Source organism: Gossypium arboreum, chromosome 12, assembly GCF_025698485.1.
Source record: "Gossypium arboreum isolate Shixiya-1 chromosome 12, ASM2569848v2, whole genome shotgun sequence".
Lineage (NCBI taxonomy): Eukaryota > Viridiplantae > Streptophyta > Magnoliopsida > Malvales > Malvaceae > Gossypium > Gossypium arboreum.
This window is the reverse complement of record NC_069081.1, coordinates 43,585,408-43,611,580: the sequence shown is the minus strand read 5'-3', so window position 1 is coordinate 43,611,580 and position 26,173 is coordinate 43,585,408. Positions and strand designations below refer to the sequence as shown.

At 37.7% G+C, this 26,173-nt stretch overlaps 1 non-coding gene across 1 annotated transcript; it reads right to left on the bottom strand.

Annotated features, from left to right (window-relative positions):
* Positions 1–2,813: 2,813 nt before the first annotated feature.
* LOC128286129 (small nucleolar RNA R71) lies at positions 2,814–2,919 on the bottom strand. Its single transcript, XR_008276674.1, has one exon. It is a non-coding gene; the product is annotated as a small nucleolar RNA R71 (small nucleolar RNA).
* Positions 2,920–26,173: the final 23,254 nt, after the last annotated feature.

Here is a 26,173-nt window from a genome sequence, read left to right as displayed (position 1 = left end):
CTTACCTCGATACTAAAACGGTCATTTTACCTACTTTTCTAATTTTCAATTTTTCTCTCATTCTAGGTTCAAATGTCGTTTTCCAGGATCTAAAACATCATATTTTACTTATTTAATTAATGTACTATTCAAAACAGTCCTTAACTCAAACTTTGGAAAAATTGCAATTTTGCCCCTAAACTTTTGCATATTTACACTTTTGCCCCTAGGCTCGAGAATTACATTTCATCCCTTATTCTTATGTTTTATGACATGCTGATCACTTTTCCCTTCTATGGCAACATCAAATTCTCACTCTAACATATACTTATGACTATTAGGTATTTTTACCGATTAAGCCCTTTTACTCGTTTTCACACAAAACCGAGTAGCACAAGTTGTCTAACATAATTTAAAACCTCATATTCTATCATAAAACATCAAAATAAACACATTTCACCTATGGGTATTTTTCCAAATATGAACCCTAGCTTAAATTATTGCTAGAATAAGCTTAATCAAATTAAGGATTCCAAAGCTGAAAGAACTTGAAAAACGGGGTTAGAACGGACTTACTATTGAGCTTGGAAAGCTTGAAAACCCTAGCCATGGCTTCCCCATGCTAATTTCGGCCTCCATGAAAAGATGAGTCAATTTTGGCTTTATTTTCCATTTTATTTCTTTTAATTACCAAATGACCAAAATGCCCTTCCTTACTAAACTTTCAAAAATTCCATCCATGTCCAATTTTTGTCCATAACTTAGAAATTGGTCAAATTTCTATTTAAGACCTCCTAATTAATATTTCAAAGCAATTTCATATAGAAACTTCTAGAATGAAAGTTTGCAACTTATTCAATTTAGTCCCTAACTTCAAATTAAGCACTTTATGCATAGAATTTCTTCACGAAATTTTCACACAATCATGCAATCATATCATAGACCTCAAAATAATCATAAAATAATTATTTCTATCTCGAATTTTGTGGTCCCAAAACCTCTGTTCCAACTAAACCCAATTTTGGGCTATTACATATTTAACAGGCTTGACTATGGCCTGCAGTAATTGCACACGGGCGTGTCCCTGCGGAGCCCAACTTGAGTCCAATTCGGAAAAGGCCAATTTTGAGGGTTCTTAGGCATTCTAAATCCTATAAATACACCTTAGAAGAGGAAGAAAAAGGGGAAACAGAGAAAGAAGTAGGGAACTGCTTAAGGAAAGCCGATTGTTCCATCTTAGAAGCCGGATTCATCATCAAGACTGAAGATCTCCCCTCAATTTCCCCCTAGGAGTTTTGGGTTTTTCTTTATGTTTTGTATTCATTATTCTTCTAAGATGTTTACCTTTTAAGTTATGAACTAAAACCCCTAAATACCTAAGGGGAATGAAACCTAAGACAGATATTGTTATTATATCTGAATTGTATGATAAATATTTGACTTGTTCTTAATTATGTGTTCTTAATTCTTGTTTTGATATTCTAGGATTTTGATTCAAGTTAAGCTCTTATTCAGAGGAGGAATAGACCCAGTCTAAGAGTACATTTTTCATAATTAAGTAGAGTTGATTGCGCACCTAGAGATAGGGTGACAAGATTTTGCCGGATTAGGGTGAAACCTAATAAGGGGATCCACAGATTGAGTTAATGCAACCCTAGGGAGTTAATTAGAAAGAGATTTCAATTATTCAACCTAGGGTTAGATGTTTTTAGTCTCGAGAGGGATAAGAATGTAACTTAGGGATTTCTATGGATCAAGTCAAATGAATAAATCGTCCGATTCAAAGTCAAATAACAAGTGAAGTCTAGGTGGACTTTTCCTTAGGTATTGTCTTAATTCAATCATTTTTCCAAAAGTAATTCCCCAATTCTATTTTCTGTGAATTCTTAGTTTAGTTAATTAGTTAGTTAAAACAAACCCCATTATTCCTAGGCTAGATAATAAAAAGATAGTCATTAGTAGTACTTTTAGTTCCTTTGGGTTTGACAATTCGGTCTTGCTAAAGCTATACTACTGTTCGATAGGTACACTTGCCTTCATCGTGATAATAGTTAGTTCAAAAACGATTCATTATAAAATTTTAAAACCTATCACAAATATCACGTATCAAGTTTTTGGCACCGTTGTCGAGGAACTAAGATATTAGGAACACTCAATTTTTATTACTTTAGCCATTTACTTTTACTGCAATTTAAATTTATTTCTAATTTTTATTACTAATTCTTCTTTTTCCCTTTTTCTGGCAGGTTGTTATAGTTTATGACTAGAAGAAATCTGTCAGGACCATTGCTTTTTGATAGTGAGATCGATCGTACAGTTCGTAGAAACCAATGAGAAATAAGGTGAAGCTTAAGATACATAGAGAACGAGCAAGAGGACGATATTCAAACACCAACCGAGGAGATGGCTGAAAACCAAGAAAATCAGCTACCTCCTACGATTGTTGTTAATCAGAATCCTACTCCGCGTACTATGTATGATTATGCTAAACCTAATTTAACAGGAATTGAGTCAAGTATAGTTAGACCTGCTATTGGTGCAAATAATTTTGAACTGAAACCTAACACAATTCAAATGATACAACAGTTTGTTCAGTTTGATGGTTTGCAGGACGAGGATCCCAACGCTTACTTGGCAAATTTCCTAGTATTTTGCGATACCTTTAAAATTAATGGCGTTTCTGATAACACCATCTATCTTTGGTTTCTTCCCTTTTTCGTTAAGTAATAAGGCTAAACAGTGGTTGAACTTGTTACCACGAGGGACAATCACTACATAGGAACAAATGATTGAAAATTTTTTATTAAAATATTTCCCACCGGCTAAAACAACTAAATTACGTAGTGATATCTCTTCTTTTGTGCAGATGGATTTAGAAACACTCTACGATGCATGGGAGAGATGCAAGGACCTTTTGACAAGGTGCCCTCACCATGGATTATCGATTTGGCTATGGGTTCAAACGTTCCATAATGGCCTGAATCCTTCGACTCGGTAAATGATTGATGCAGCCACTGGAGGAACTATCAATAATAAAACACCTGAGGCGGGTTACGAATTTATTGAGGAGATGTCACTGGATAACTATCAGTGGCAAGTTATGAGAACAAAGCCGATGAAAGCAGCCAGTGTTTTCAACCTCGACGCGGTTACTATGCTATCTAACCAAGTAGAACTCTTAAATAAAAAGATTAACGGTTTGTGTAGTTCTACTCAGGTACATCCAGTGATGAGGTGCGATTCGAATGGAGGAGGAGCGTGCACAGAATATCAACCCTTCAACCCTTACATTGAGGAGGAACAAATCCAATATATGGGTAACAATAACTCTAGATCCCAAAATAACCTATATAGTAACACTTATAATGCAGGTTGGAGGAACGATCCAAATTTCTCGTGGGGCGGTCAAGGAAATCAAAGGCCACAACATCCTCTGGGTTTTCAACAACCACCTTACTAGTAAGAAAAGAAGCTGAACCTTGAGGAGATGCTAACCAAATTCATCTCGGTCTCAGAAACCTATTTTCAAAATACCGAGACAGCACTTAAGAATCAACAAGCATCGATCCAAGGGCTCGAAACTCAGATGGGACAGCTTGCCAAGTTGATTTCTGAATGACCACAAGGTAGCTTGCCAAGCAACACAGAATCTAACCCAAGGGAGCAACTCAACGTGATTACTAGTCAAGATGAGGAAGGGTTAGTCACACTTGAACCAAAACCAAGACAAGAAGCTGAGATAAGCAAAGACAAAGGTGAGGTAGACTACAATGAGCAGAAATCGGTAAGTACAGAATACAAACCTCGTGTGCCATACCCTAATGCGACAAGGAAAGACCACTTAGATGAACAATTTGGTAAATTCCTTAAACTCTTAAAAAAATTACATATTAACTTACCGTTTATTGAAGCTCTATCATAGATGCCAAACGCAATGAAATTTTTAAAAGAGCTTTTAGCAAATAAACAGAAGTTGGACGAAGCTTTGCATGTGAAGCTAAACGTAGTTTGCTCAGCTATTCTGCAGAATAAACTACCTAACAAATTGAAAGATCCAAGGAGTTTTACTATTCCTTACTTAATTGGTGGTTTAGATGTTAATAATGCATTAGCTGATTTAGGGGCTAGTATTAACGTCATGCCTTACAAAATGTTTAAACAACTAGGTCTTGGAAACCCAAATAGACTAGGATGAGCATTCAATTAGCAGATAAAACTATAAGATTTCCTAGGGGTATTATTGAAGATGTGTTAGTTAAAATCGATAAATTTATATTTTCCATTGACTTCGTTGTTCTAGACATAGAGGAGGATAGCAACACTCCTTTGATTTTAGGAAGGCCCTTTTTAGCAACTACTAGAACGATTATTGATGTTGGCACAGGTGAGCTCACACTTCATGTGGAAGACAAAACAATCACCCTTCAAGCTTGCAATTCTGGCAACACATCGAAAATTGAAGGTGATTGTCTAAACCATTCTATTAAAACTAACAATATGGTGCAACCTACTTTGTAGGAAATGAGTTTGAAGGAAGTACATGAGCCATTTTCAAGCAATAGTAGAGGACCTATTCATAAAGAACGAAGGCTACAAATCGAGGAGCTAGGTGAATGGTGGACACATAAACCGAGAACACATGATGAACCAAAACTACACCAGAACAAGCTCAATACCTTTTCAAATCAACTTAAGGCTGGAGATAAAGTTTTATTAGATGCCGCAGATCCTCACATTGTCACTGCCAAACCGAATGAAGAAATTCCTCTTACAGTACTTAGCATTTTTCCATTCGGTTTAGTCGAGGTAAGTCATCCCAAGCTCAGTACTTTTAAGTTAAACAATACTTACCTAAAACCTTATTTTGATGAAATTCACAGCAGGAATGAGGAGTATAAACTCCTCGAACCACCATGACCATTCAATGGAGAGGTAAGTCAAGTGTAGACTATAAATAAGCGCTTCTCGGGAGGCAACCTGAGCACTAACTGTATTAACTTCTTTAAATTTTAGTGTTTAACACCTAACTTACTAACGGAGCTCTTAAATACAAGTTTCCCACACAGACACGGCCTAGCACACGGGCGTGCCTTAGGCCATGTGGAAATAGGGCAAAGATTTTTCCCAGCACGGGCTACGATAAATTGCCACGGTCGTGTGACATGGCCGTGGGCAAACCTACCAAAACAACACAGGCGTGAGACACACCTGTGCCTTGAAACCATGGCCAAACCTGTCAAATTAACACGGGCGTGCGACACGCTCGTGCCAAGTAACCGTGGTCGAACCTGTTAGATTAACACGGGCGTGGGAGAAGCGAATGAAGACAGACACGGCCGTGCAACATGGCCGTGTGCACCCATACACCTAAGGAACACGGGCATCGGCCAATTGTCAGACGCCCCCAAATTTAAAATTCGGGAATCACACGGGCAAAAATTGGGGAACACGGGAATGTGTTCCATGGCCTTGTGTCCCAAAATCTATAAATACCCTACACTATTCATTGTCTTCTCCATTCAAAATCCCTAACCCTAGCCGCTGCAAGTCCACACGGCCTCCCTACCACGCCTGTGCTCCGCTCCCCACTCTATTTTTTGACGCCCAATCTCTCTCCCTTAGTGTTTGTTTACTCTTTTCACTTTTATTTTACTTATTTCTAATGTTTATTATCAAAATAATCTTCATTCTTCTCATAATATTTTCATTTTGTGCATTATTCTATCATTTAATTTGCATTCTTAGGTTATTTATCATACATGTCATGTTGAATCGAGTTGTTAGGAAAGCCTCATTCTATTGTCATACCCATGTCGTTACTATACTCATTATCATGCTATTACCATGCTAATGTCATGAAATTATGCTATGTAATTGATTATTCTGGTTGAGTTTGGTTAGTATTAGTAGTTTTGGCTGAAATTGTTAGTTCAAAATCATGGCTTTTCCCTTTTCAAATTCGTTTACCTAGTATTATTCTTTTTTATATTGCAGGTACACCATGTCATCTTCACAAGGAAAGAAAACCATCGTCCCTGCTTCGAAGAAAAGGAAGGGAGCGTCATCTTCCTCGGGTCCTACCGCGAAAATTCATCACCCTTTTCCTGTAGTTCCCCATTGGGCCCCAAAAAGAACTTTTCTAGATTCTACGGCCCAACCCTTGGAAGTGGGCCACTGTATAAACTGGGCCGCACTAGAACAAGTCCAACTCACCGATGCAATTTGGGCCCTCCTCACCACCGACCCTTGGGGGCTTTTCTTTGAGATTTTTGAGCCGACATATCTCGAACTCACGATGGAACTCTGCTTAACGTTCCATCTCCAGACCGTGATGGCCTGTTTTGATGACCCAGGAACAATCTAATTTTTCCTCGGTAGTCTAGTCTGCCAATTGAATGTCTCAGAGTTTGGAACCGCTTTGGGTCTATATACAGAGGAGTTTAGGGATGAGAACAACCTCGACACTCTCCACCGCCACATCCACTACTCTCCCTCGAAGTGTTGGGACGCCCTCACCCCTGGCGCTGCCTCCTACAATCCTAGTCGTTCCAAGGCATCGGCTCTCCCTCCATCTCTGAGGTACTTACACGCCATTTTGGCTCACACATTATCAGGAAAGAGAGAGAGCACTGGTGTCATCAACACTCACGATGCCAACTTTCTATGGTGTATGTCGCATAGACCTTGCTTATTTCATTGACCTCGCCATTCAACATCAGACAGAGTGGCATAGGAAGGGGGTCATCTCTATTACGCCCTATGTGACGTAGTTGGCTCGGCATTTCAGACTCCTCAGCACAGTAGTCCAATCGTCCTCCCTCACTCTCATGGGCCAAATCTCTCCACATGGCATCTCGAGCATGCGAAGTATGAGGATGATCGAGAAACGACGTGGCACCTTCCCTCCTCAGTACCGTCTCGCCCAATCCACTGAGGAGGAGGCCCCTGGGGACATTACTGATGATGTCCCTCCACATCACGAGGACCCACCGTCTCAGCGACCACCACACCCTCCAGTTTATGTGACGACTTCATACGCTGACATCTTTGAGTGCCTAACTCGATTCGAGCAGCAATATTTTCAACGCTTCAATCACATTGATGCTACACTACACCAGATTTGTTAGCACTTCCACATCTCATCGCCACCCCTACCTCGCGAACCATCTAGCGATGAAGATGTTTAAAAACTTTTGTTTATTATTTTATGTTTTTACTTTTTCTACTTTAAGACTACATTTTATTTTTCTTTAAGCTTATTTTTATTAGGTTTTATAATTTTTATTTAACAATTTTGAATTTCGATTATTTCTTATCGAGTAATTATTCTTTCTTATATATTTTCTAAAAAAATTCTTGATTCTATCACAGTCATAAAGAGCTCCAAAGCTCACTATTACTCAGAGACTCGAAACTCCACTGGGAAAGGTTCTCCACGACTGTCATGTCCTGCTCGACCACAACCATAACCAAATTCAGATATAATATTCTTTTTGCGCAGGACTTATGGACTAATGAACCTCTAGCATTGCCGGAGTATCCTCCTCCACCCTCCCGCTGATTATTCTCCAAAACTCCAGTTCAAGGAAATTCATTCATCACTCAGGAAGTTTCACTTCTCTCCCTATCTTATTTTTATATTCTTTTCTATATATCTATCTTTGTACATTGAGGGCAATGTACATCTTAATTGTGGGGGGTATTCATTTTTATATCAGAAAAATCCCTGAATGATTGTCTTGTTCTCTTGAAAAGCTCTCATATCATGTTTAGGATAAATTTTGATTGATTTATGATTTTTATTGATATATATTAAATTAAAACATAGAAATTCATGCATTGATTATTTAAACTTTAAGATATTAGAGAATTAAGGATGATAAGTTGATTTTTAAGAATTTAAAATTTTAAGTTGTTTCCCCAAGTTTAGGTATTATCTTGAATTGAAATCCACAAGTTTAAACATCAAAAAGCCATAATTGTTTGTGAGATCTTGAGCCTTTAGAGCATCTATTATTTCTTTCATGCTCACTTTCATTATGAGTGCATCAGTATTGAATTGTTATTCTAGAACTTGCTTGACTATGCATGTCAAGACCACACCATTTGATTTGATATGTCAAAATGATAAAGGCACTTAGTGTAACACCCCAAACCCGGCCCAGACGTTATGGCCGAATCTGACGTGCCACATTGGAGTTGAAAACCCACGTTCCGTTTTTAATGTTTTAAAACCATATATTTTGTTGAGTTAACAAAGTGTATGGAAGTCGGGCACCGTGTAGGTATCCGAGATAGAGGAGGTGAGCCATGAAGGTCGCTTAAGTAACAAGCTCTTTAATTGGATCCAATCTAGACATGCCCATAACCATAGCCATACTTTGTCATATCGAGTTTAAATTTGTTTAAGTGGGCGTCTTTGATAAATCGATTAATCGTGGTGTTGAGATATTTTGAAAACAAGTATCATTTTGAAAACACGTCCTAAGTCTAGCCCATTTGAATAATTATCAACCAGGTTTAAAGTTATTAAAATTAAAGTAATCCCGAAAGAAATAAAAGAAAAGTTAAAATGGCCTTATTACAAACCAAAATAAATAATAAAGGAAATTTAATGAAAACCAACGCTTATTTAAAAGCCCAAAGATGATCACCGTGGCCACTCTAAATCCCTCCGCCCAAGTCCCCACATCAAGGCTCACCGCAAGGTTAAGGAAAGGGGTGAGTTTGGAAACTCAGTGTGCAATAAGCCCTTTCGAGCCCAAAACAATAACGACTGTTGGGTCTAAGCCCAAATCCAATCTCAAACATGTCTTGGGCCATAGCCCTTTTCATATTTCATATTTCATAACACCGGGCGAAGCCTTTTCAAATTTCATATTCTTGGGCGAAGCCTTTACGAGAAACGGTATGGCCCATAGGCCCATTTCAATATCACATATAATGTCAATGAAAGAATGGAAACCCATCCGGGAGACTACTCAACCCACCATCCGCTACTCTCCACCGTACCAACCAACACACCATGTAGGGATTAACTCGACCCACCCCGCCATAACTCTCCACCGGCGGCTTAGTCTTTATCATATAACCGAGGCCTAGCCTCTTTTAATAATCAGGGCAAAAGCCCTTTTTATAAGCAGGGCATAAGCCCTTTAATAAGCTGGGCGTAAGCCCTTTTGATAATCGGGGCATAAGCCCTTTTGATAAGCGGGGCATAAGCCCTTTAATAATCGGGGCATAAGCCCTTTTCACTTCCTCCATTCATATAAAAACCCAACCCAATGCATTTATGAACATCTCGTGTGCATATCATACATATCACGTGCATATCACACATGTCATGTGCATATCATACATATCATGTTTATCAAAATCCCATGCATTAAGTTCATATATAAACCCTAGGGGTATAATGGTTATTTTTACCTAGGGGCAAAACGGTCATTTTCATATTATAAGGGTAATCTTGTAATTTTACCAAAAATTAAGGTTTCCATGTTCATTAACGGTTACAAACAATTCATGGGTGCATACAGTGATTACGGCCCACTTTTAGCAACGAGTTATTGGGCCAAAAACCCCGATGAGCCCTACTCACCGATTTTGTCATCTAGGCCCATTTAGCCTATATCCATAACAAGATAATAGTCTTAACATGCAATTTAACATATTTCGTTTTCTACCAATTTTACCCAAATGGGCCCGAAAGCCTATTGGGCCTATTTTAGGCCCTCGAGGCCCAACTTACCGTGAACGCCAAAAACACGTCCTTACTGCTTCCATTGTTCCCGATCATCATCTCATCATTCTAACTAACTAGTGAGCGTTAAACTTGCTCACAAGTCCTCAAAATGCCAGAATTTCGGCATTTTGGCTTTTCGACATTTTATCGCTTTAAGCTATGAAAAAGGGTTCGTTACACACCTGATTTGCGATATTCCTTGACGAGATCTCCTATGCGATTTCTCCTATAATCAACCACTTATAGATTAGACCATGTTAATATTAAACCAAATCGAAAACTACCTATTATCATCACTTACACATTCGGCCACCATCCACAATGGCCCTTGGGTTCATACCTTTGCCGAAGTTGATGACTAGATTTAGTCACTCCGATGATCCAAGCTTTTCACACACTCCTCGATCGGTAGCCTTTAATCCTCACTAGCACCAACAAACCAAATAACACCAAAAGCCCTTTTAGCCTTAGTCGACAGAGGGGTTTTCAGCTTTTCTTAAACCACAAGATACAAATGGAAAGAAGGTTCGAATACTTACCAAGAGATCTACTCGTTGAAGAACGTTCCAAATACCTTCCTACCCCATATCCGTTGTGAATCCAACTTAAACGTGCGTAGAAAATAGATCTAAATATTAATTCCCAAATCACTAAAATATGAAGCTTTCGGCTTTTCAGCAAATATTAATCTAAGCTATTACGAGGGTTAGTACACACCTGTTACGGGTTGAAGTTGAAACGTTTCCATAATCAATCACCTACGATAACCACCACCTGTCACTCAAACTTAACTATTCCAATATCAATATATGTAAATCCTAAGCACATCAGTCATACGGTCCATATAGGGGTATTTTGGTAGTTTTACAAATTGAGGGTATTGCGGTAATTTCACAAACCAAGGGTATTTTAGTAATTTTGTAAATCGAGGGTAAAACACTAATTTTGTAAATCAAGGGTAAAACAGTAATTTTATAAATCGAGGGTAAAATGGTAATTCTGTAAATCGAGGGTGAAACGGTAATTCTGTAAATCGAGGGTAAAACGATAATTATGTAAATCAGGGGTAAAACGATAATTATGTAAATTGGGGGTAAAACGGTAATTCTATAAATCGAGGTAAAATAGTAATTACAGAACCGAGGGTAAAACAGTAATTACGTAAATCGAGGGTAAAACGATAATTTTACAAATCGAGGGTAAAACGGTAATTCTATAAATCAAGGGTACTTTGGTAATTTTACAAGTCGAGGGTATTTCAATAATTTTACAGGTCGAGGGTATTTCAATAATTTCACAAATTAGAGGTATTTTGGTAATTTTACAAACTAGGGGTATTTTGATAATTTTACAAACTAGGGGTATTTTGGTAATTTTACAAACTAGGGGTATTTTGGTAATTTTGTAAACCAAAGTATTTTAAACATGGATAACAATACTAATGGCTCTAAAGCCCATTCTCGCCCAAATGGGCCCTGCACTCGTGTGGCCCTTTTAGCCCAAATCTAGCCACAAATATTAGATTCACCTAGCCTAGCCCAAATTTACTACACAATCAAACAACTTATCCAATTGGGCTTGTAGGCCTATTAGGCCCACATGACCCCTTTCGACCCATCGCGGCCCGAAGTAGCCATCCTACAGTTAGAGTAGTAAGAAATACACACCTGATAGGAGACTGGAGTTAATCCACACTCCGAGCACTCTTAGCCGACGCCCAACCCAAACGAGCACGCCATACAGCGAAAGGGATCAGCCAAGAAAGGTGCCTTTACTCTCCTCATGGTTCCCTCTATTTAAAGCCAGCTTTGTATCCACTCTTATGTTAGCTTCCCGATGTGGGATCCCTCCAACATTAGAGTTTAAATTCAACACCAACTCTTGCCGCTCCCTGTTAGCAAAATAAATGCTCCTTGCTTGCCATGGGATTCAACCTATGCCTCCCTTAAATGCTCCACACGCTACTTGCCACTAAGCCACAAGACTTTTGTGTCATATTTTATCCCCAATTAATTATAAGGTCTAAAGGCCAAAGTCCGTGTTCCTTTAAAAAAAATAAAATAAATTGCAAGAGCCAAGGCTTGAACCCAGGCTCCCATACAACCTTAATGACACCACAACCACTAGACTACAAGCTTCCTTGTGTCATTTATTTAACACAATAATTTAAAAACCCTCATCCAAGCATCCAGGTTTTTTTTCACTTAATACCAAAATTTTTGCTAAAGCCCAAGTTTGAACCCAAGATTTCTCCAACACTTCTCAAAGCCATTAACCACTAATAGCAAACATTTAATTGTTTCATTTCATTGCACAATTAAATACCTATATACAACCTCCTTACGGACCCCCACTCAAGGCCCAATACTTCTAGGCCCAAATTCGGGGTGTTACAATTATACTCCCCTTAAAGAAATTTCGTCCTCGAAATTTCCAACTATCAACTAACCGTATTACTCAAGTCAAACCTCTATGCTTCCGCTACGCACTCTAATTAAAAATAATTCTTAGTACGACCCAGAACATCTAATTACCAAAGTAAAGAAACATTTATCAAGCACGCATACAATTCGTAACACATATTTAAATAAAATAAACTTGGCGATCCCGAGCTCGATGCTCCTTGGACCCACATCTAAGACATGCTCCTGTCTTCCTATGGCATTCACCCGGATGACGTCCGTTGCAGTCTTTGCAGATTGGATAGTTTGGTCGTGCCTTAACATGTTTCACAGAACGAGGCTTGGTTTTCTAAGAACTAGAATCCTTCCTTTTTCTTACACTCCATGCACCCTGCTTGAAGCGTTTCCCTAATTTCCTTAAGTTTGGTATCCAATACTTCCTCTACCACTTGCCTTACTAACTCGGCGGTTGCCTCGATTACCAAGCTCAGAAGTTACCGCAACCCAAGTTGGTAGACTTTGCTTACCCTCGAATCCATATCAATACTCTACATTACCAAGACACATATCAATTAACTACAAAGATCTCAAAATTTTACTATTTATTCATATGTCTTATGCAGAGATAGTATTTTAAAGTTTCTATTTTCACGTAATCATAGCCTAGCTACGATCTCGGTATTCTAGAGTTTTTAGGGTTGCCCTAGTCATAATGTCATGATATGGTCTTAGTTCTATCTACAGTAATATCTTAATACAGTGTAATATGAGGAACAGAAATACTTACAGACTTGGTGCCGGGGATTCAGTGCGCCACTTCTTTCTTAATCCATTTAAAACTCGAAAACCATGTTTTTGATCACCGAAAAAAAAAAACTTTGATTTGAAAACACCCTTTATTTTGAAACTCTTGATTTAAAATAGAAAAACTTGGACCATTTTAACATATATACTCCGCAAAACATCTTTAAAATGAACTTTTCAAAAACCATTTCCAAAAATACCCTTCTTAGGCCTAAATTTTCGAAAAATTTTCGGACTCGATCCACAGCCAAGTTGTTGCAACCTGGCTCTGATACCACTAAATGTAACACCCCAAACCCGGCCCAGACGTTATGGCTTAATCGACGTGCCACATTGGAGTTGAAAACCCACGTTAGTTTTAGTGTTTTAAAACCATATATTTTGTTGAGTTAACAAAGTGTATGGAAGTCGGGCACCAGTGTAGGTATCCGAGATAGAGGAGGTGAGCCATGAAGGCGCTTAAGTACCAAGCTCTTTAATTGGATCCAATCCTAGACATGCCCACAACCATAGCCATACTTTGTCATATCGAGTTTAAATTTGTTTAAGTGGGCGTCTTTGATAAATCGATTAATCGTGGTGTTGAGATATTTTGAAAACAAGTATCATTTTGAAAACACGTCCTAAGTCTAGCCCATTTGAATAATTATCAACCAGGTTTAAAGTTATTAAAATTAAAGTAATCCGAAAAGAAATAAAAGAAAAGTTAAAATGGCCTTATTACAAACCAAAATAAATAATAAAGGAAATTTAATAAAACCAACGCTTATTTAAAAGCCCAAAGATGATCACCGTGGCCACTCTAAATCCCTCCGGCCCAAGTCCCCACATCAAGGCTCACTGCAAGGTTCAGAAAGGGGTGAGTTTGGAAACTCGATGTGCAACAAGCCCTTTCGAGCCCAAAACAATAACACTGTTGGGTCTAAGCCCAAATCCAATCTCAAACATGTCTTGGGCCATAGCCCTTTTCATATTTCATATTTCATAAGATGGGCCAAAGCCTTTTCAAATTTCATATTCTTGGGCGAAGCCTTTACTAGAACGGTATGGCCCATAGGCCCATTTCAATATCACATATAATGTCAATGAAAGAATGCAAACCCATCTGGGGAGACTACTTAACCCACCATCCGCTACTCTCCACCCGTACCAACCAACACACCATGTGGGGATTAACTCGACCCACCCCGCCATAACTCTCCACTAGCAGCTTAGCTGCTTTATCATATAACCGAGGCCTAGCCTCTTTTTAATAATCGGGGCAAAAGCCCTTTTTATAAGCAGGGCATAAGCCCTTTAATAATCGGGGCATAAGCCCTTTAATAAGCAGGCGTAAGCCCTTTTGATAACTGGGGCATAAGCCCTTTTGATAACTGGGGCATAAGCCCTTTTGATAACTGGGGCATAAACCCTTTAATAACTAGGGCATAAGCCCTTTTTTACTTCCTCCATTCATATAAAAAACCCAACCTAATGCATTTATGAACATCTCGTGTGCATATCATACATATCACGTGCATATCACACATGTCATGTGCATATCATACATATCATGTTTATCAAAATCCCATGCATTAAGTTCATATATAAACCCTAGGGGTATAATGGTTATTTTTACCTAGGGCAAAACGGTCATTTTCATATTATAAGGGTAATCTTGTAATTTTACCAAAATTAGGGTTTCCATGTTCATTAACTGATTACAAACAATTCATGGGTGCATACAAAGTGATTACGCCCACTTTTAGCAAAACGAGTTATTGGGCCAAAAAAACCCCTAATGAGCCCTACTCAGCTGATTTTCTCATCTAGGCCCATTTAGCCTATATCCATAATAGTATTAACAGTCTTAACATGCAATTTAACATATTTCCGTTTTCTACCAATTTTACCCAAATGGGCCCGAAAGCCTATTGGGCCCTATTTTAGGCCCTCGAGGCCCAACTTACCGTGAACGCCAAAAACACGTCCTTACCGTTTCCATTGTTCCCGATCATCATCTCATCATTCTAACTAACTAGTGAGCGTTCGGCTTGCTCACAAGTCCTCGAAATGCCGAAATTTGGCATTTTGGCTTTTCGGCATTTTATCGCTTTAAGCTATGAAAAAGGGTTCGTTACACACCTGATTTGCGATATTCCTTGACGAGATCTCCTATGCGATTTCTCCTATAATCAACCACTTATAGATTAGACCATGTTAATATTAAACCAAATCGAATACTACCTATTATCATCACTTACACATTCGGCCACCATCCACAATGGCCCTTGGGTTCATACCTTTGCCGGGTTGATGACTAGATTTAGTCACTCCGATGATCCAAGCTTTTCACACACTCCTCGATCGGTAGCCTTTAATCCTCACTAGCACCAACAAACCAAATAACACCAAAAGCCCTTTTAGCCTTAGTCGACGGAGGGTTTTCACTTTTCTTAAACCACAAGATACAAATGGAAAGAAGGTTCAATACTTACCAAGAGATCTACTCGTTGAAGAACGTTCCAAATACCTTCCTACCCCATATCCGTTGTGAATCCAACTTAAACGTGCGTGAAAATAGATCTAAATATTAATTCCCAAATCACTAAAATATGAAGCTTTGACTTTTCAAAGAAATATTAATCTAAGCTATTACGAGGTTAGTACACACATTACGGGTTGAAGTTGAAACGTTTCCATAATCAATCACCTCGATAACCACCACATCACTCAAACTTAACTATTCCAATATCAATATATGTAAATCCTAAGCACATCACCATACGGTCCATACAGGTATTTTGGTAGTTTTACAAATTGAGGGTATTGCGGTAATTTCACAAACCAAGGGTATTTTAGTAATTTTGTAAATCGAGGGTAAAACAGTAATTTTGTAAATCAAGGGTAAAACAAGAATTCTATAAATCGAGGGTAAAATGGTAATTACAGAATCGAGGGTGAAACGATAATTACGTAAATCGAGGTAAAACGATAATTATGTAAATCGAGGTAAAACAAGTAATTATGTAAATTGGGGTAAAACGGTAATTCTATAAATCGAGGTAAAATAGTAATTACAGTAACCGAGGGTAAAACGGTAATTAGTAAATCGAGGGTAAAACGATAATTTTACAAATCGAGGTGAAACAGTAATTCTATAAATCGAGGTACTTTGGTAATTTTACAAGTCGAGGTATTTCAATAATTTTACTGAATCGAGGTATTTCAATAATTTCACAAATTAGGGGTATTTTGGTAATTTTACAAACTAGGGTATTTTGATAATTTTACAAACTAGGGTATTTTGGTAATTTTACAAACTAGGGTATTTTGGTAATTTTGTAAACCAAAGTATTTTAAACATGGATAACAATACTAATGGCTCTAAAGCCCATTCTCGCCCAAATGGGCCCTGCACTCGTGTGGCCCTTTTAGCCCAAATCTAGCCACAAATATTAGATTCACCTAGCCTAGCCCAAATTTACTACACAATCAAACAACTTATCCAATTGGGCTTGTAGGCCCATTAGGCCCACATGACCCCTTTCACCCATCGCGACCAAGTAGCCATCCTACGATTAGAGTAGTAAGAAATACACACGATAGGAGACTGGAGTTAATCCACACTCCGAGCACTCTTAGCCGACGCCCAACCCAAACGAGCACGCCATACAATGAAAGGATCACCAAGAAAGGTGCCTTTACTCTCCTCATGGTTCCTCTATTTAAAGCCACTTTGTATCCACTCTTATGTTAGCTTCCGATGTGGGATCCTCCAACTTTAGAGTTTAAATTCAACACCAACTCTTGCAGCCCCTGTTAGCAAAATAAATGCTCCTTGCTTGCCATGGGATTCAACCTATGCCTCCCTTAAATGCTCCACACGCTACTTGCCACTAAGCCACAAGGCTTTTTGTGTCATATTTTATCCCCAATTAATTATAAGGTCTAAAGGCCAAAGTCCAGGTTCCTTTAAAAAAAACAAAATAAATTCCAAGAGCCAAGGCTTGAACCCAGGCTCCCATACAACCTTAATGACACCACAACCACTAGACTACAAGCTTCCTTGTGTCATTTATTTAACACAATAATTTAAAAACCCTCATCCAAGCATCCAGGTTTTTTTCACTTAATACCAAAATTTTTGCTAAAGCCCAAGTTTGAACCCAAGATTTCTCCAACACTTCTCAAAGCCATTAACCACTAATAGCAAACATTTAATTGTTTCATTTCATTGCACAATTAAATACCTATATACAACCTCCTTACGGACCCCCACTCAAGGCCCAATACTTCTAGGCCCAAATTCGGGGTGTTACACTTAGGTTTAACCCACTCACTCTATAAAAGCCTACCTTCACAATTAACCCTTAGTGAACCCCCTTGAGCCTAACAACCCATTCATTTATTTACCCTCAATATTAACCCATAACTCATTACTGTTGAAATCCCCTAAATTAATTTGATCCCTATTTTTGTCGAGATTTGAATTGGAATAATTGCTTAGCTATGTTTTATTTTATTTTGTAATTTGACTTGTTTTAAAAAATATATAAAAAATAAATAATAATATATATACATGTATACATTTTAGTAGTAGTGATCTACTGATCTAAAGAGTTAAATTCCATATTGTGAGAAAAAGCTCTGTTGTACGTAATTGATGGCTAGCCATTTTTCTAGCTAGGCAATCTTTCAATTCAATCTCGATTCTAACCCTTTCTTTCAGCTTGTGATGACACCCTCTAACCAAAGCCACGTTACATCCTTCTAAAGACCTTTTGATTGATGTTTCATCTCAATTTATAGTGGTGGAGATTTGATTTTCATGCAAGCCTATGGTAATGACTTTTCATTATTGACTATTGAGTGCTTCATTTATTGTCTTTAAACACCTCGAGTTATTTGAGTGAATTTTTAGTGAGGATGTGAAACTCTGTGACATTTTGAATCAAAGGTAATTACTTAGACGAGGGGAGACACCTATGTTTTCATGATAAAATACTCAACTTGGAATGTTTGAAACTTTGATGTTCTTTCAATTGAATTTTCAATGTATGATTACCTATGGATTATTTTGAGATATTATCGATAGAAATTATAAGTTGAGAAGAATTTATTTTGATTATGAGTTGAGGATTTTTCTTGAGGACAAGCAAATGCTTAAGTGTGGGGGTATTTGATAAATCGTAATTTATACATATTTCTATCCCATGCTTAGCACATTTTATGAATGATTTTTCCTTAAAATTGGTGAATTCGATGCTCCTAATGCCTTAATTTCATGTTTTATACTTAGGTGAGCATAGGAGAGTAAAGGAAAGAGAAACGGGCCAAAAATGGAGACAATGGGCCAACATACGAAATCAACATGGCCTGGACCTCCTCACACGGGCAGACCACATAGTCGTGTCAATTTGGTAGAATCGAAGCACGAATCACACTAGTGAACCACACGGCCGTGCCTATTTAACAGGCTTGACCATGGCCTAAAGTAATCGCACACGGGCGTGTCCCTGTCGAGCCCAAGTTGAGTCCAATTCGGAAAAGGCCAATTCTAGAGCCTATAAATACACCCTAGAGGAGGAGGAAAAAGGGAACACAGAGAAGGAAGTAGGGAACTGCTCAAGGAAAGCCAATTGTTCCATCATAGAAGCCAGATTCATCATCAAGACTGAAGATCTCCCCTCAATTTCCCCCTAGGAGTTTTGGTTTTTTCTTTATGTTTTGTATTCATTATTCTTCTAAGATGTTTACCTTTTTAGTTATGAACTAAAACCTCTAAATACCTAAGGGGAATGAAACCTAAGACAGATCTTGTTATTATTATCTGAATTGTATGATAAATATTTGACTTGTTCTTAATTATGTGTACTTAATTCTTGTTTTGATATTCCAGGATTTTGATGCAAGTTAAGCTCTTATTCAGAGGAAGAATAGACCCTGTCTAAGAGTACATTTTTCATAATTAAGCGGAGTTGATTGCGCGCCTAGAGATAGGGTGACAAGATTTTGCCAGATTAGGGTAAAACCTAATAAGGGGATTCATAGATCGAGTTAATGCAACCCTAGGGAGTTAACTAGAAAGAGATTTCAATTATTCAACCTAGGGTTAGACGTTGTTAGTCTCGAGAGGGATAATAATATAACTTAGGGATTTCTACGAATCAAGTCAAATGAATAAATCGTCTGATTCAGAGTCAAATAACAAGTGAAGTCTAGGTGGATTTTTCCTTAGGTATTGTCTTAATTCAATCATTTTTCCAAAAATTAATTCCTCAATTCTATTTTCTGTGAATTCTTAGTTTAGTTAATTAGTTAGTTAAAACAAACCCCATTATTCCTAGGCTAGATAATAAAAAGACAGTCATTACTAGTACTTTTAGTTCTTTTGGATTCGACAATCCATCTTGCTAAAGCTATACTACTGTTCGATAGGTACACTTGCCTTCATCGTGATAATAGTTAGTTCAAGAATGAATCATTATAAATTTTTAAAACCTGTCACGAATATCACGTATCTGTAACTCACTAATGTAATAGCCTGATTTTAGGCCTAGTCAGAATAATGGTTTCGAGACCACAAATTTAACGTAACAAAATTTATTTTTATTATTTTTTTATGGTCTACAATTTAATGGAATGATTTTGTGAAAATATCGTTCGAAAATTTTAACGTTTGGGCACTCAATTTAGTCAAAAGGACTAAATTGTAAAAAGTGAAAAAGTTGATTTCTACAAGTTAGAGGTGTCCAATTGTTATGAAATTTTAAGTTGGAGGTCCTTATATGGTAATTAGAACATTGGTCAAGTTGGTGGACAAAAATGGACATGGTTAGGCATGTTTCCAAAATTTTTCATTAAAGGCATTTTGGTCATTTAGTTATTAAAATGAATTAAAAACAAAATTAAAAGCCAGTTTTTGTCCATCTTCATCCACTTGGCCGAAATGTGTATGGAGAAACCATGGATAGGGTTTTTCAAGCTTCCAAGCTCGATTGTAAGTAAGTTCTAGCCCCGTTTTTAATGATTTTTACGTTTTTTAAATCCTCGTAACAAGATCTATCTATTTATACCATTTATTTAAGCTAGGGTTGATGTTTAAAAATTTACCCATGTGTGACATGCATGTGTTTTGATGTTTCATGATAGATTATGAAAGTCTGATGTGTAAGAAATGATTTTTACTAAGTAATTTTCGGTGAAAACGTCTAAAAAGACTAGATTGTAAAAGTTATAAAATATGTAGTAAAAGTGTATTTTAATGGAAACCGTGGGCTGTTATAGTTATGAAAATGATTCGGCTAGGCTTGTATGTTGAATAAATTGAATAAAAATATTTTACGAGCCTAGTGGAAAAAGTGTAAATATGACAAAGTTTAAGGGCAAAAATGTAATTTTTCCATAGTATGATTTTTGGGTCACATTGAATAATGTGACTAATAATTGGGCTAAATGTGATGTTATAGATCAAAGAAAACGAGATTCAGGCCTAGAATTAGGGAAAAAGAGTAATTGACAGTTAGGTCCCTTTTTGTCATTTTTGGTGTCGAGGTAAGTTCATGTGTAAATAATGCAATATTATGATCATATTTTTAATGCTTTATTAATGTATGAGTTTCTTTATTAATGTATAAGTTTCTATGTTTAAATTGTTATGATGGGTGCATGAACGACGTTATGGTGTAACACCCTGAATTTGAGCCTAGAAGTTTTGGGCCTTGAGCATGGGAGCGGTTGAAGGCAACTTTTAATATTTTGTTGTGCATGTAAATTTTGTTAATGAAGGCTTGTTTTAGTGGTTAAGTATGCTGAGAAGTGTTGGAGAAATCTTGGGTTCAAACTTGGGCTTTAGCAAAAAATTTTGGTATTAAGTGAAAAAAAAACCTGGATGCTTGGATGAGGGTTTTGAAATTATTGTGTTAAATAAATGACACAAAAGCCTTGTGGCTTAGTGGCAAGTAGCGTGTGGAGCATTTAAGGGGAGGCATAGGTTCGAATCCCATGGCAAGCAAAGAGCATTTATTTTGCTAACAGGGGGCGGCAAGAGTTGGTGTTGAATTTAAACTCTAATGTTGGAGGGATCCCACATCGGGAAGCTAACATAAGAGTGGTTGTGAAGTCGGCTTTAAATAGAGGAACCATGAAGAGAGTAAATGTACCTTTCTTGGTGATCCCTTTCACAGTATGGCGTGCTCGTTTGGGTTGGGCATCGGCTAAGGGTGCTCGAGTGTGGATTAACTACCTCTCTATCGTGTGTATTTTTACTACTCTAGTGTGGGATGGCTACTTGGCGCGATGGGCGAAAGGGGTCATGTGGGCCTAATGGGCCTCTGAGCCCAATTGGATAAGTTATTTGATTGTGTAGCAAATATTGGGCTAGGCTAGGTGAATCTCATATTTGTGGCTAGATTTGGGCTAAAAGGGCCACACGAGCGTGGGCCCATTTAATGAGAATAGGCTTTAGGCCCATTCGTATTGTTATCCTGTTTAGAATACTTTAGTTTACTAAAATTACCAAATACCCTTAGTTTGTAAAAATATTGAAATACCTCGATTTGTAAATTTACCAAATACCTTCGACTTGTAAAATTACTAAAGTACCCCGATTTACGAAATTACTGCTTTTACCCCTAATTTACATAATTACCGCTTTTACCCTCGATTTACATAATTATCGTTTTACCCTCGACTTACGAATTACCGTTTTACCCTAATTTACATAATTCTTGTTTTACCCTCGATTTACATAATTATCGTTTTACCCTCGACTTACGTAATTACCGTTTTACCCCTAATTTACATAATTACCGTTTTACCCCTGATTTACATAATTATCGTTTTACCCTTGACTTACAGAATTACCGTTTTACCCCTGATTTACATAATTATCGTTTTACCCTCGACTTATAGAATTACCGTTTTACCCCTAATTTAAATAATTACCGTTTTACCCCTGATTTACATAATTATCGTTTTACCCTTGACTTACAGAATTACCGTTTTACCCCTAATTTACATAATTACCGTTTTACCCCTAATTTACATAATTATCGTTTTACCCTCGACTTACAGAATTACCGTTTTACCCTCGATTTATTGAATTACTGTTTTACCCTTGATTTATAGAATTACTATTTTACCCTTGATTTATAGAATTCTTGTTTTACCCTTGATTTACTGAATTCTTGTTTTACCTCGATTTACAAAATTACTAAAATACCCTTGGCTTGTGAAATTACCGAAAAACCCTCAATTTGTAAAATTACCAAAATACCCCTAATTTACAAAGTTACGAAAATACCCTTGACTTTCTAAAAATTATAGAAATACCATTGGTTTACAAAATTACTGAAATACCTTTGGTTTGTTGATTTACCAAAACACCCTTGTAGGATGAAATGACTAAAATACCTCTAAAAGGTAACAACACTGTAAAGCCCCTGTAGGGTAAAGTGACTGTAATACCCCTATATGGTAAAATGACGAATATGCCCTTATGTTCCGTATGACTGATGTGCTTAGGATTTACATATATTGATATTGGAATAGTTGAGTTTGAGTGACGGTGGTGGTTATCGTGGGTGATTGATTATGGAAACGTTTCAACTTCAACCCGTAATGTGTGTACTAACCTCGTAATAGCTTAGATTAATATTTCTTTGAAAAGCCAAAGCTTCATATTTTAGTGATTCGGGAATTAATATTTAGATCTATTTTCTCGCACGTTTAAGTTGGATTCTAGCGGATATGGGGTAGGAAGGTATTTGGAACGTTCTTCAATGAGTAGATCTCTTGGTAAGTATTGAACCTTCTTTCCATTTGTATCTTGTGGTTTAAGAAAAGTGAAAACCCTTCATCGACTAAGGCTAAAAGGGTTTTTGGTGTTATTTGGTTTGTTGGTGCTAGTGAGGATTAAAGGCTACCGATCGAGGAGTGTGTGAAAAGCTTGGATCATCGGAGTGACTAAATCTAGTCATCAACTTGGCAAAGGTATGAACCCAAGGGCCATTGTGGATGGTGGCGAATGTGTAAGTGATGATAATAGGTAGTTTTCGATTTGGTTTAATATTAACATGGTCTAATCTATAAGTGGTTGATTATAGGAGAAATCGCATAGGAGATCTCATCAAGGAATATCGCAAATCGTGTGTAACGAACCCTTTCATAACTTAAAGCGATAAAATCTTTGAAAAGCGAAATGTCGAAATTCGGCATTTCGAGGACTTGTGAGCAATGAACGCTCACTAGTTAGTTAGAATCGATGAGACGGTGATCGAGAACGATGGAAACGGTAAGAATGTGATTTTTGGCGTTCTTGGTAAGTTGGGCCTCGAGGGGCCGAAGTGGGGCCCATTGGGCTTTCGGGCCCATTTGGGTAAAATTGGTAGAAAACGAAAATCTGTTAAATTGCATGATAAGACTGTTAAAACCGTTATGGAATATAGGCTAAGTGGGCCTAGACGACAGAATTGGCTAAGTAGGGCCCATTAGGGGTTTTAGGCCCAATAACTCGATTTCGCTAAAAATGGGCCAGAATCACTGTTTGCACCCATGGATTGTTAGTAATCGTTAATGAACATGGAAACCCTAATTTTTGGTAAAATTACGAGATTACCCTTATAATATGAAAATGACCGTTTTGCCCCTAGGTAAAAATGACCATTATACCCCTAGGGTTTATGTATGATTTTAATACATGGGATTTTGATAAATATGGTATGTATGATATGCACATGAAATGTATGCTATGCACATGATATGTATGATATGCACATGAGGTAATCATAAATGCATTGGGTTGGGTTTTTATATGGATGGAGGAAGTGAAAAGGGCTTATGCCCCCATTATCAAAAGGGCTTTATGCCCCAGTTATCAAAAGGGCTTATGCCCCAGTTATCAAAAGGGCTTATGCCCCAGTTATAAAAGGGCTTATGCCCCAGTTATTGAAAGGGCTTTTGCCCCAGTTATTAAAAGAGGCTAGGCCTCCAGTTATATGATAAAGCAGCTATGCTACCAGTGGAGAGTTTGGCGGGGTGGGTCGAGTTAATACCCACATGGTGTGTTGGTTGGTACGGTGGAGAGTAGCGGATGGTGGGTTGAGTAGTCTCCCAAATGGGTTGCATTCTTTCATTGAAATTATATGTGACATTGAAATGGGCCTAAGGGCCATACCGTTTCTGATAAAGGCTTCGCCCAAGAATATGAAATATGAAAAGGCTTGCCCATATTATGAAATATGAAATATGAAAAGGGCTACTGACCCGAGGCATGATTGAGATTGGATTTGGGCTTAGACCCAACAGTAGTTATTGTTTTGGGCTCTGAAAGGGCTTGTTGCACATGAGTTTCCAAACTCACCCCCTTTCCTCAACCTTGCGTGAACCTTAATATGGGGACTTGGTAGGAGAGGATTCAGAGTGGCCACGGTGATTGTCTTTGGACTTTTAAATAAGTGTTGGTTTTCATTTAATTTCCTTTAATTATTATTTATTTTTGGGTTGTAATAAGGCCAATTTTAACTTTCCTTTTATTTCTTTTCTAATTATTTTAATTTTAATAACTTTAAAAATTGGTTAATAATTATTCAAATGGGCTAGACTTAGGACGTGTTTTCAAAATGATACTTGTTTTCAAAATATCTCAACACCACGATTAATCGATTTATCAAAGACATCCACTTAAACAAATTTAAACTCGATATAACAAAGTGTGGCTATGGTTGTGGGCATGTCTAGTATTGGATCCAATTAAAGAGCTTGGTACTTAAGCGACCTTCATGGCTCACCTCCTCTGTCTCGGATACCTACGGTGCCCGACTTCCATACACTTTGTTAACTCAATAAAATGTATGGTTTTAAAACACTAAAACGGGCGTGGGTTTTCAACTCCAATGTGGCACGTCAGATTCGGCCATAACGTCTGGGCCGGGTTTGGGGTGTTACATTTAGTGGTATCAGAGCCTAGGTTGCAACAACTCTATTGTGGATCGGGTCCGAAAATCTTTTCAAAAACTTGGGCCTAAGAAAGGTATTTTTGGAAATGGTAAGTTTTTCGAAGATGTTCAAGTTTTTCTATTTGTTAAACGGGGTTAAATCAATAGTTTTAAAATAAAAGTGTTTCCAAATGAAATCTTTTTATTTTCGTAAACAAAAACATGGTTTTTAATTTTACATGGATGATAAGGAAGTGGCACATCTGAATCCCGCACCAAGTCCGTAAGTGTTCTTTTTCTCGCTTTAAATATTTATATAGAATCGATGGAAATAATACTATAGATAGTACGGAGCCTTAGAGATAGTGCTATTGATAAGGTAGTATTAGGGCTACAAAACTGGGACCGTAGCTAAATTTTGAGTGTGTGAGAATAACTCTGAAACTCTATCTGTTCATAAGACATTCTGTAATAAACAGTGAAACCAGTAAACTAATGTCATAAAATTTGTAATCAGATAAATCATTATGAGTACAAGGGCTACTCGAGGAAGAGGCCGTGGTCGAGGCCGAGGTAGCACTCAAGTTGGATCTGCGTCATCTGAACACATGCCAGCTGGCGAGGTATGTCCACCACCGGATAATGGAAATGGGCCGTATGATCGGGCCGCAGGGGATGACGCTTTGTCTCAAGCGATGTTAAGGATTTTGGAAAGGGTTGCTGGAGCTAGCACAGGGATAGTGATAGTAGGATCGAGTCTTGCAGTAGATAGCGTAGTGGGGTAGATGTTAGATGACTACCCTGTTAAATGGAAATTTCGAGGACGAAATTTCTTTAAGGGAGGTAGAGTTGTAACACCACAAATTTGAGCCTAGAAGTTTTAGGCCTTGAGCATGGGAGCGATTGAAGGCGACTTTTAATATTTTGTTGTGCATGTAAATTTTGTTAATGAAGGCTTGTTTTAGTGGTTAAGTATCTTTGAGAAGTGTTGGAGAAATCTTGGGTTCAAACTTGGGCTTTAGCAAAAATTTTGGTATTAAGTGAAAAAAAACACGGATGCTTGGATGAGGGTTTTGAAATTATTGTGTTAAATAAATGACACAAAAAGCCTTGTGGCTTAGTGGCAAGTAGCGTGTGGAGCATTTAAGGGGAGGCATAGGTTCGAATCCCATGGCAAGCAAAGAGCATTTATTTTGCTAACAGGGGGCGGCAAGAGTTGGTGTTGAATTTAAACTCTAATGTTGGAGGGATCCCACATCGGGAAGCTAACATAAGAGTGGTTGTGAAGCTGGCTTTAAATAGAGGGAACCATGAAGAGAGTAAAT